The following is an 8497-nucleotide window of genomic DNA, read 5'->3' as shown; positions in this document are numbered from 1 at the left end:
TCGATTGACATGAAGCACCCTTAGGGGGTTCCTAGGGGATTGGAGGTCTGCTAGGTAAGTGGCCTCCCCTTTCCGCTCCTTCACTTCAAATGGGCCAGACCAGCGGTCCTGGAGAGCTCTAGGCTCTACTGCTCCATTACCCACACTTTGTCTCCAGGTTGAAACTCTACCAGGGTGGCCTTCTGGTCATACCAGCGTTTCATTACCTCTTGACTGGCCTCAAGGTTACTTTTGGCCTCTTTCCAGAAGCGGTTCATCTGGTTGCGGAGGGCCAGCATGTAGCTGACCACATCCTGAGGGGGTGCCTTTGGAGCTTTCGCCAACCCCTCATTGACAATGCTTTTAGGGTCCCCTGACAGGGTACCCATGGAGGAGCTCAAAGGGACTGAACCCTATCCCCTTCTGGGGTACCTCTCTGTAAGCAAAGAGAAGGAATGGTAAGAGGACGTCCCACTTACACCTCAAGGCCTCAGGGAGGCCAACGATCATGCCTTTCAAGGTCTTGTTGAATCTCTCCACAAGACCATTAGATTGGGGGTGATAGGGTGTGGTGAACTTGTAGGTTACACCACACGCATCCCACATAGACTTCATGTATGCAGACATGAAGTTAGTGCCTCTGTCAGACACTATCTCCTTTGGGAATCCCATACGGGTAAATATCCCCATCAGAGTTCTGGTCACCACTGGTGCAGTTACGGTCGACAGAGGGATTGCCTCTGGGTAAATGGTGGCATGGTCCACCAAAACCAGGATGAACCCGTTGCCTAGGGCAGTTTTGGGGTCCAATGGACTAACAATGTCGATGCCCACCCTTTCAAAGGGGGTGCCAATGACAGGAAGTGGAATCAGGGGGGCCTTAACCCTTTTTCCTGTTTTACCACTGGCCTGGCAGGTAGGACAGGATCTACAGAATGTATCTGAGTTTGTCCTCATTCTGGGCCAATAAAAGTGGGTGACAAACCTCGCAAAGGTCTTGTCATGCCCCAAATGTCCTGCCAGGGGAATGTCAAGAGCCAGTCCCAGTAGGAAGGTTCGGTAACACTGGGGGACCACCAGCGCACACGCTGCCCCAATGGCCGGAACCTTAGGCTCACTGTAGAGGAGATCATTCTCCTAATAAATGTGGTGATTCACCTGCTGCCTGGGCTGAGGGTTGCTGCCTCATGCCCTCTAGAGTGGGACATTCTTTCTGCGCCTTGCAGAATTCCTCCCTGGTGGGCCCACCCTCAACTTGCCAGCCAGCAAGCTAAGGTAATTCACCTAGGGTGGCAATGTCTTCCCCAATTGGCTCGGGGGCCTCCTCCTCAGGAACCCCGTCAACCACTGCGGGAACTTCTGGGTCCGGTTTCCCGTGCCCCTTGCCCCTCCTCTTGGCAGTTGTCTGGGCCATTGTTCCAGGCTCCAGACGCCCTTGACTTCCCTCTTGGTCAGCCATGGACCGTGTGGTCATGCAGACCCACTCAGGCAATCCTAACATTTCCAAGTGAGACCTCAGCTCTACCTCCTTCCAGGTAGTGTGCTCAAGGTCGTTGCCTAACAGACAATCTACAGGCATGGCAGGACTCACAGCTACTTTTAGAGTACCAGAGACCCCCCCCACTCGAAGGGAACCAGAGCTACCGGTAGGTGGATCTCACGATTGTCGAGGACTATGACCTGGTGGAATGTATTTGGGATGACCTGCTCTGCTGACACCAGCTGACCCTTGACAGTAGTAATGCTGGCTCCTGTATCACGCAGAGCCTCCACCCTTTGCCCATTGATGGTGACCTACTGTCTATACTTGATGTATTGGCAGGCATGTGGGCTTTTGGCACCATCTCTGCATCCCACAGGGACACTAGGGTCACTTCCGTCTGCACCCCAAAACTGTCTGGGACCATCTCCTCCCCGAGCGCTATACTAGCCAACCCAGTTGTCTTCCCTCCTTTGGGGGGCTGTGCCCTCTTGGGGCACTTGGAGTCGCCTTCAGAGTGCCCATACTTATTGCACTCTGCACAGTGGTGTACAAGCCTCCCTGTCCTATGGTCAGTGAAACCTTTCTTTTGAGAATCAGACCGGGACTGGTTACCAGTACTCCCTTGGGAACTATTTTGGGGGGCCTTATGAGAACTCCTTGTTTTTAAGTTTTTCTCCCCCCTCTTTCTTCTGATGGGAACCCTGACCACCTTTGTGGGTGTCTCCCCCAGGTACCTTTTTGGACACTCTGGAACTAGTCCAGAGGTCCGCCTCCTCAGCAAGCTTCCTCGGATCAGTCAGCTTACTGTCTACTAGGTGCTGGTGCAACTCTGTAAAACAAATACTGAGCATATGCTCTCTCAGAATCAAATTATACAATCCTGTGTAATCATATACTTTGCAGCCCCACACCCATCCATTCAGTGCCTTACTGGAAAAGTCAAAGAAATCTACCCATGTTTGTGAGGAGAGTTTGGTGCTGTCCCTGAACCTCTGACGTTATTTCTCAGGGGTCAGCCCAAACCTGGAAAGTAAAATAGCTTTCTGAAGTGGGTATGTGTTTTGATCTGGCCTATCCAATGTGAGGAGTGTGTCCCTCCCCATTGGTGGTACATAACTCCACATAGCTGTACCTCATGAGCCCTTAGTGCAACTTCATAAGCAGCTAACCATTTATCTATGTCATCTCCCACCACAAAACTGGGAACCACATTTTTGGGTATACAAACCTTTTTTTCTCCAGCAGGTCCTGTCTGTATGCTGCCACCATTACTGCTGGATTCAGACTGTCTTGCCTTAAGATCCAGCTCCTTGAGACTCAGTTCATGAGCCAACAAAAGTTTATTTTCAGCCAAGGCTCTCTCAGCTGCAGCTTTAGCTCTTTCAGTCTCAGCTTGCTTGGCTTCTCTCTCTGCCCTTCTTTCCTCCTGTTGAGCCTCAATTTTCAGTCTTGCCATTTGCAATTGGAACTCCCTCTCTTCTCTCCTTTCCTCTGTGGTCAGGCCTTGCTCAGAGACACTTCTCCCTGGTCTGGAAGGGGGACCAATTGCAGTGATAACATCACCCACTGGTGGCAAAAAATCCTCTGAGGGGCCATTTTCTGGCTCCTCTTCCTCATCATCCTCTTCTAAATGGGTTTCTGCCCAGGCCCTCAGCGCCACTTGAAAGTCCTCCTTTCTGGGGGCCCCTTGGGTGGGTACACTCATCTCCCTGCAGAACCCTTTTAGCTGTTTGACAGTATATGTCTCCAACAGGGCTAGGTCAAAATCTCCTGCTTGAGACCCAGCCAGAGACATGTTGAATGAGGATTTTAGGTTCGAAAATTGTCAGGAAAATAACAAATTTGCAAAAGAGATAAAAATCAAGTTGACCTTAAACTGTGGGTAGGTAGTGATATACTTAGTTACTGTATGTCACTGCACAAATACAAGTCCTGTCCTCACCGCTGATCATCAATGTTAGAAATGGGGAATTTGGTTGGCAGTCAGGTTACCCCCTGCCCAAGCAAGGACCCTCACTCTAGTCAGGGTAATTCACACACAATCCAAACTATCCTGTGCCCACCCTCTGGCAGCTTGGCACTGAGAAGTCAGGCTTAACTTAGAAGGCAATGTGTAAAGTATTTGTGCAATAAATCATACAATAACACAATATAGCACCACAAAAATACACCACACAGTGTTTAGAAAAATATATAATATTTATCTGGATATTTGCAGGTCAAAACGATAAGAGATGCAATAAGAAATTGTAGAGATATCACTGAAAAGTTATATGAAGTGTCTTAAGTCTTTAAAAAGCAAACAAAGTCTCTTTCAAGCACAAAGTACCTGGTTTGGAGTGAAATATCTCCGCAAAGGGCCGCAGAGGAGGAGATGAGTGGAAAATGGTGTGTGCGTCGGTTTCGCCCCTTCACACACAGGCCTTGCGTCGTTATTTTTCATGCGGGGAAGACGTTGTGTCGATTTCCGGTACGCGGACAGTCTCCTCTGTGGGTCGCAGGGTTTTCAGATGCCCCGGGGTCTGTGCGTGGAATCCTGGGCTTGTTGTCCAGCTGCACGTCGTTCCTGTGGGCTGTGCGTGGAAATTTCTCCCTCACGGCAGACACTGCATCGATTTCCTCTCTGGAAGTCGGGCGGAGTTGTCCAGGCGGGCCGTACTTCGAAGTTCCAGTCGCACCGCAGGTGTCGTGTGTATTTTTTTCCTCGCGGGGTCAAGCGGCGTCTTTCCGGTTTGGCGTGCGGTGAATTTTTCAGCGCGGAGCAAGCTGTGTGTCGAATTTTTTGCCGCACAAGGAGTCCAGTTGAAAGAGAGAAGTCTTTTTGGTCCTGAGACTTCAGGGAACAGGAGGCAAGCTCTATCCAAGCCCTTGGAGAGCACTTCTGCAGCAGGGCAAGAGTTCAGCAAGGCAGCAGGGCAACAGCAAGGCAGCAGTCCTCTGTAGAAAGCAGTCAGGTGAGTCCTTTAGGCAGCCAGGCAGTTCTTCTTGTCAGGGTGCAGGTTCTGGTTCAGGTTTCTTCTTCAGCAAGTGTCTGAGGTGGTAGGGCAGAGGCCCTGTTTTATACCCAAATGTGCCTTTGAAGTGGGGGAGACTTCAAAGAGTGGCTTAGAAGTGCACCAGGTCCCCTTTCAGTTCAATCCTGTCTGCCAGGGTCCCAGTAGGGGGTGTGGCATTCCTTTGTGTGAGGGCAGGCCCTCCACCCTCCCAGCCCAGGAAGACCCATTCAAAATGCAGATGTATGCAACTGAGGCTGAGTACCCTGTTTGGGGTGTGTCTGAGTGAATGCACAAGGAGCTGTCAACTAAACCCAGCCAGACGTGGATTGTAAGGCACAGAAAGATTTAAGTTCAGAGAAATGCTCACTTTCTAAAAGTGGCATTTCTAAACTAGTAATATTAAATCCAACTTCACCAGTCAGCAGTATTTTGTATTACCATTCTGGCCATACTAAATATGACCTTCCTACTCCTTTCAGATCACCAGCTACCACTTCAACAATGTATGAGGGAGCCCCAATGTTAGCCTATGAAGGGACAGTAGTGTAAAAACGAATTTAGGAGTTTTACACTACCAGGACATGTAAACTACACAGGTACATGCCCTGCCTTTTACCAACACAGCACCCTGCTCTAGGGGTTACCTAGGGCAAACATTAGAGGTGACTAATATGTAGAGAAAGGGGAGGTTTAGGCTTGCCAAGTACTTTTAAATGCTGAGTCGAAGTGGCAGTGAAACTGCACACAAAGGCCTTGCAATGGCAGGCCTGAGATAAGGTAAAGGAGCTACTTAAGTGGGTGGCACAACCAGTGCTGCAGGCCCACTAGTAGCATTTAATCTACATGCCTTAGGCCCATACAGTGCACTTTACTAGGGAATTATAAATAAATTAAATAGTCCAATTGGGTGTGATCCAAGGTTACCATGTTTAAAGGGAGAAAGCATATGCACTTTAGCACTGGTTAGCAGTGGTAAAGTGCGCAGAGTCTAAAAGCCAGCAAAAACAGTGTCCAAAAGGTGGAGGTAGGCAGGCAAAAAGTTAGGGGTGACCACCCTAAGGCTGTCAGGTCTAACAATTATCATGCTGACTCAAGTATGGGCACTTTCACAATGGTTGACCCAGCAAGCTGGTGTACATGAGCATATGTGCTTGCATATTTTATGACATGGCATGTTTTTCTTTTTTACTTTACAGTTCCAAGGTGGCTGATTCCCCTAGAGCAGTGGTTCCCAACCTGTGGGCCGGGGACTCCTGGGGGTCCGCGAAGCCTCCTCAGGGGGTCCGCGACTGCTTAAAAAATGTAATAATATTAGGTCCCAGCTAGCAGTAATGACTCAGTAGGGGTCCCCAGGTTCCAATAATGATTCAGTGGGGGTCCCCGGGCTCCAGTATTAATAAAATAGGGGTCCACAGAAGTTAAAAGGTTGGGAACCACTGCCCTAGAGCATTTTTTAAACGGTGCTTTAAAGAGCCTTTACAGAATAAAGATGATCTGTAGTAGCTGCTAGGAAGTCATAAAATGTTTAAAATATTTTAATTAATTAAAGAAAAGAAAACAGTAGCGACAGTTATGGATTAGCAACTTAGGACCTGATTGGGGAGGAAAGAAACATTACAAATAAACAGCAGCTGTGAAAAGTTAGGGTGGTAAAAAATCAGGGGGTAATAAAAAAAAACTGAATGGGGAGGGGTGAGGAACAATGGACACAGGGGGAAGAGAGAGCATCACAAACTGTGAGGGGTTGGAGTGTGAAGCGAGATGGAGAGTGAGCGAAGAAACACATGCAACCCACAAGGAGTGCTAAAGTAAAAGACAAATGTAGCACCCTAAATGTGAACAAATGAAGGATGCTAAACATCCAATCAAAAGGCTAGAAAAGAAGCTCTGCTCTAGGGGAAGGACAAACAAAAGAGAAACAAAGCCAATAAATAAGACAGAAGCAAAAGATATTGACAAAAAATCAAAAAAATGATGAACAATGAGTGACCAAAAGCGCGCTGTAAGTTTTGGTATCGTCCACAATATGTCAATATGTCTTTCGACAATAAACAATTAAAGCTGTTTTTAGGCAAGTTCTGGAAAAAAGCAATCCAAAGGGACATGATTAGTTCTTGTGGGCAAGCCATCAACTTCGACTGTTGCTTCAAAAGAAAATAGTAACCCTAACAGTCTTCCTTGGTGTGGTGGCCATGTAGGAAGTATTTTGACCTTTTTTGGCACAGCTTCACATCTACCCCTTAGTGGCATGCCAACCCAATTTCCATTTCTTTTCTGTTTACTTTATATTAGGTTTGATGCTTCATCTACAATTATTGCAATCTATTTAATGACCATTCTTGGTTATTTTCTGCTGATTAAGACATGAAGAAAACTTAAACGTTTCGTCTAGATAGCGATGGCAAATTGAAATGCATTCAATTAAGGGAGGACAGCAAATAGATGTTTAGTCTGAAGTAAACATGACGTCGCTTTCACGGAAGCCTGCTGCGATTGTTAATGCATGTAAGTGCCATGTCGACTTCGTGTCGTTTTTAACGGGTGTACTGTTGCAGCCACTCTCACGCTCCTGACAACGAAGTTGCTGTCACAATTTGACATTTTACATATTGCACTCCCCGCCGTGTACAATTAAGTATGTGAGGACGAGTGGCAGGTTTGAAATTGATAACATGCAGTGACCGTGTGCGGAAATGAAGGTCCTATTTGCTACTAAAGGCGTCTGGTCCTGCTAACAGCTGAAGTAGCAGGGAGGTGGGGGCGCAGGTCTACATTCCACTGGTGAAATGTAGGCCTAAATTCCCCGACAAGGAGAAGGTATGTTGAATAGACGATACTCTCACTAAATCTATCCATCTACTTACCTACCTATCCGTCCGTCTATCTACCTACCTATCTGCCTATCCGATCTATGTACCTATTCAGTTATCTATCGATCGCTTCTGGAAAGGGCTTCTAGGCAGTGCTTGAAATGGAAAAATAGAAGTGCAGGTACTCTGCATCCGAGTACCTGCTTGTTTCTGAGAAGTGCCGGTACTCTCCAATAAAAAGTATTACGTTTTTCTTGAGAAGTGCTGGTACTCTCCCTCGCAAAATAAAAAAAAGTGCCGGCACTCAGTACCGGTCAGTACCGGCCCGTTTAAAGCACTGCTTCTAGGTGTGATTTCTCCCCCTACGAAGTTCGTGCTGTTGCTGGGTAAAAGTGACATAGCCAGGTGAGGCGCGGACGGCGCTCATCACTTGTAGCCAGCCGAGTCGAACGCTGATGTTCAAGCGCCCGCTTTTCTCGCTGTTCATTGCCTTCCTCGGCCCAGCTTCCATCAGAGCATGAAGTGACGACAGCTGTAGGCATCTTTCCTACTGATCGAGCTCGATGTGTCAGGCACAGGTAGATGCCGCGTCGGAATATATCGGGGCTGAGGCTCATGGGGACCCCTGGAGGCGTCACAGGACACTGCAGGTGGTATCAAGCAGGCGGTAGAAGCACGTTCTGCTCGGCAGGATAAGCGGAACTTGGATCTCGCTCTTCCTGTTGCAGTTCTGGTAGCATCCCTTCGCTGTGCTTACACCAGGTGGCTCAGTACAGGGATGCAGAGAAACTCATTGAAACAAGTACTCGCGAAGGTGTCGTGAAATTACAGGTCACGCAGTCCTCACAAAGATCCAGTCTGACTCTAGAAGCTCTTCTCTCAAGCTCCACCGTCCATTTTGTTGGTCTGCGAAGGTCCTCGCTCTCTCCCCTTTGCACGTCTGGCGCTAAGATCCCTTTCATGTCACGCTGCTAATGTGTTCTGGGCCGCTCGTCCCAAGTGGTCTTTCTCCTGTGGTCTCTAAAGACTGTATCCCCTCGGCTCTTCCTGGCTCCCCTGGTCCGTGGGCTGCAATCGCTCACATGGGCGTCGCTTACTTTGTTGCCACATCACGAAGGTGACCAACTTCACCGTCCGACAGTGGCGCGTGGCTTTCCGTAGTCTGAAACTTCTTTTATTCTGTGATTCTCTCTGGCATTCCGTGACCTACCTATCACGACCGTCCAAGC

This window comes from Pleurodeles waltl, chromosome 8, assembly GCF_031143425.1.
Source record: "Pleurodeles waltl isolate 20211129_DDA chromosome 8, aPleWal1.hap1.20221129, whole genome shotgun sequence".
Lineage (NCBI taxonomy): Eukaryota > Metazoa > Chordata > Amphibia > Caudata > Salamandridae > Pleurodeles > Pleurodeles waltl.
The sequence above is the reverse complement of the archived record's forward strand: the minus strand, read 5'-3'. Positions refer to the sequence as shown.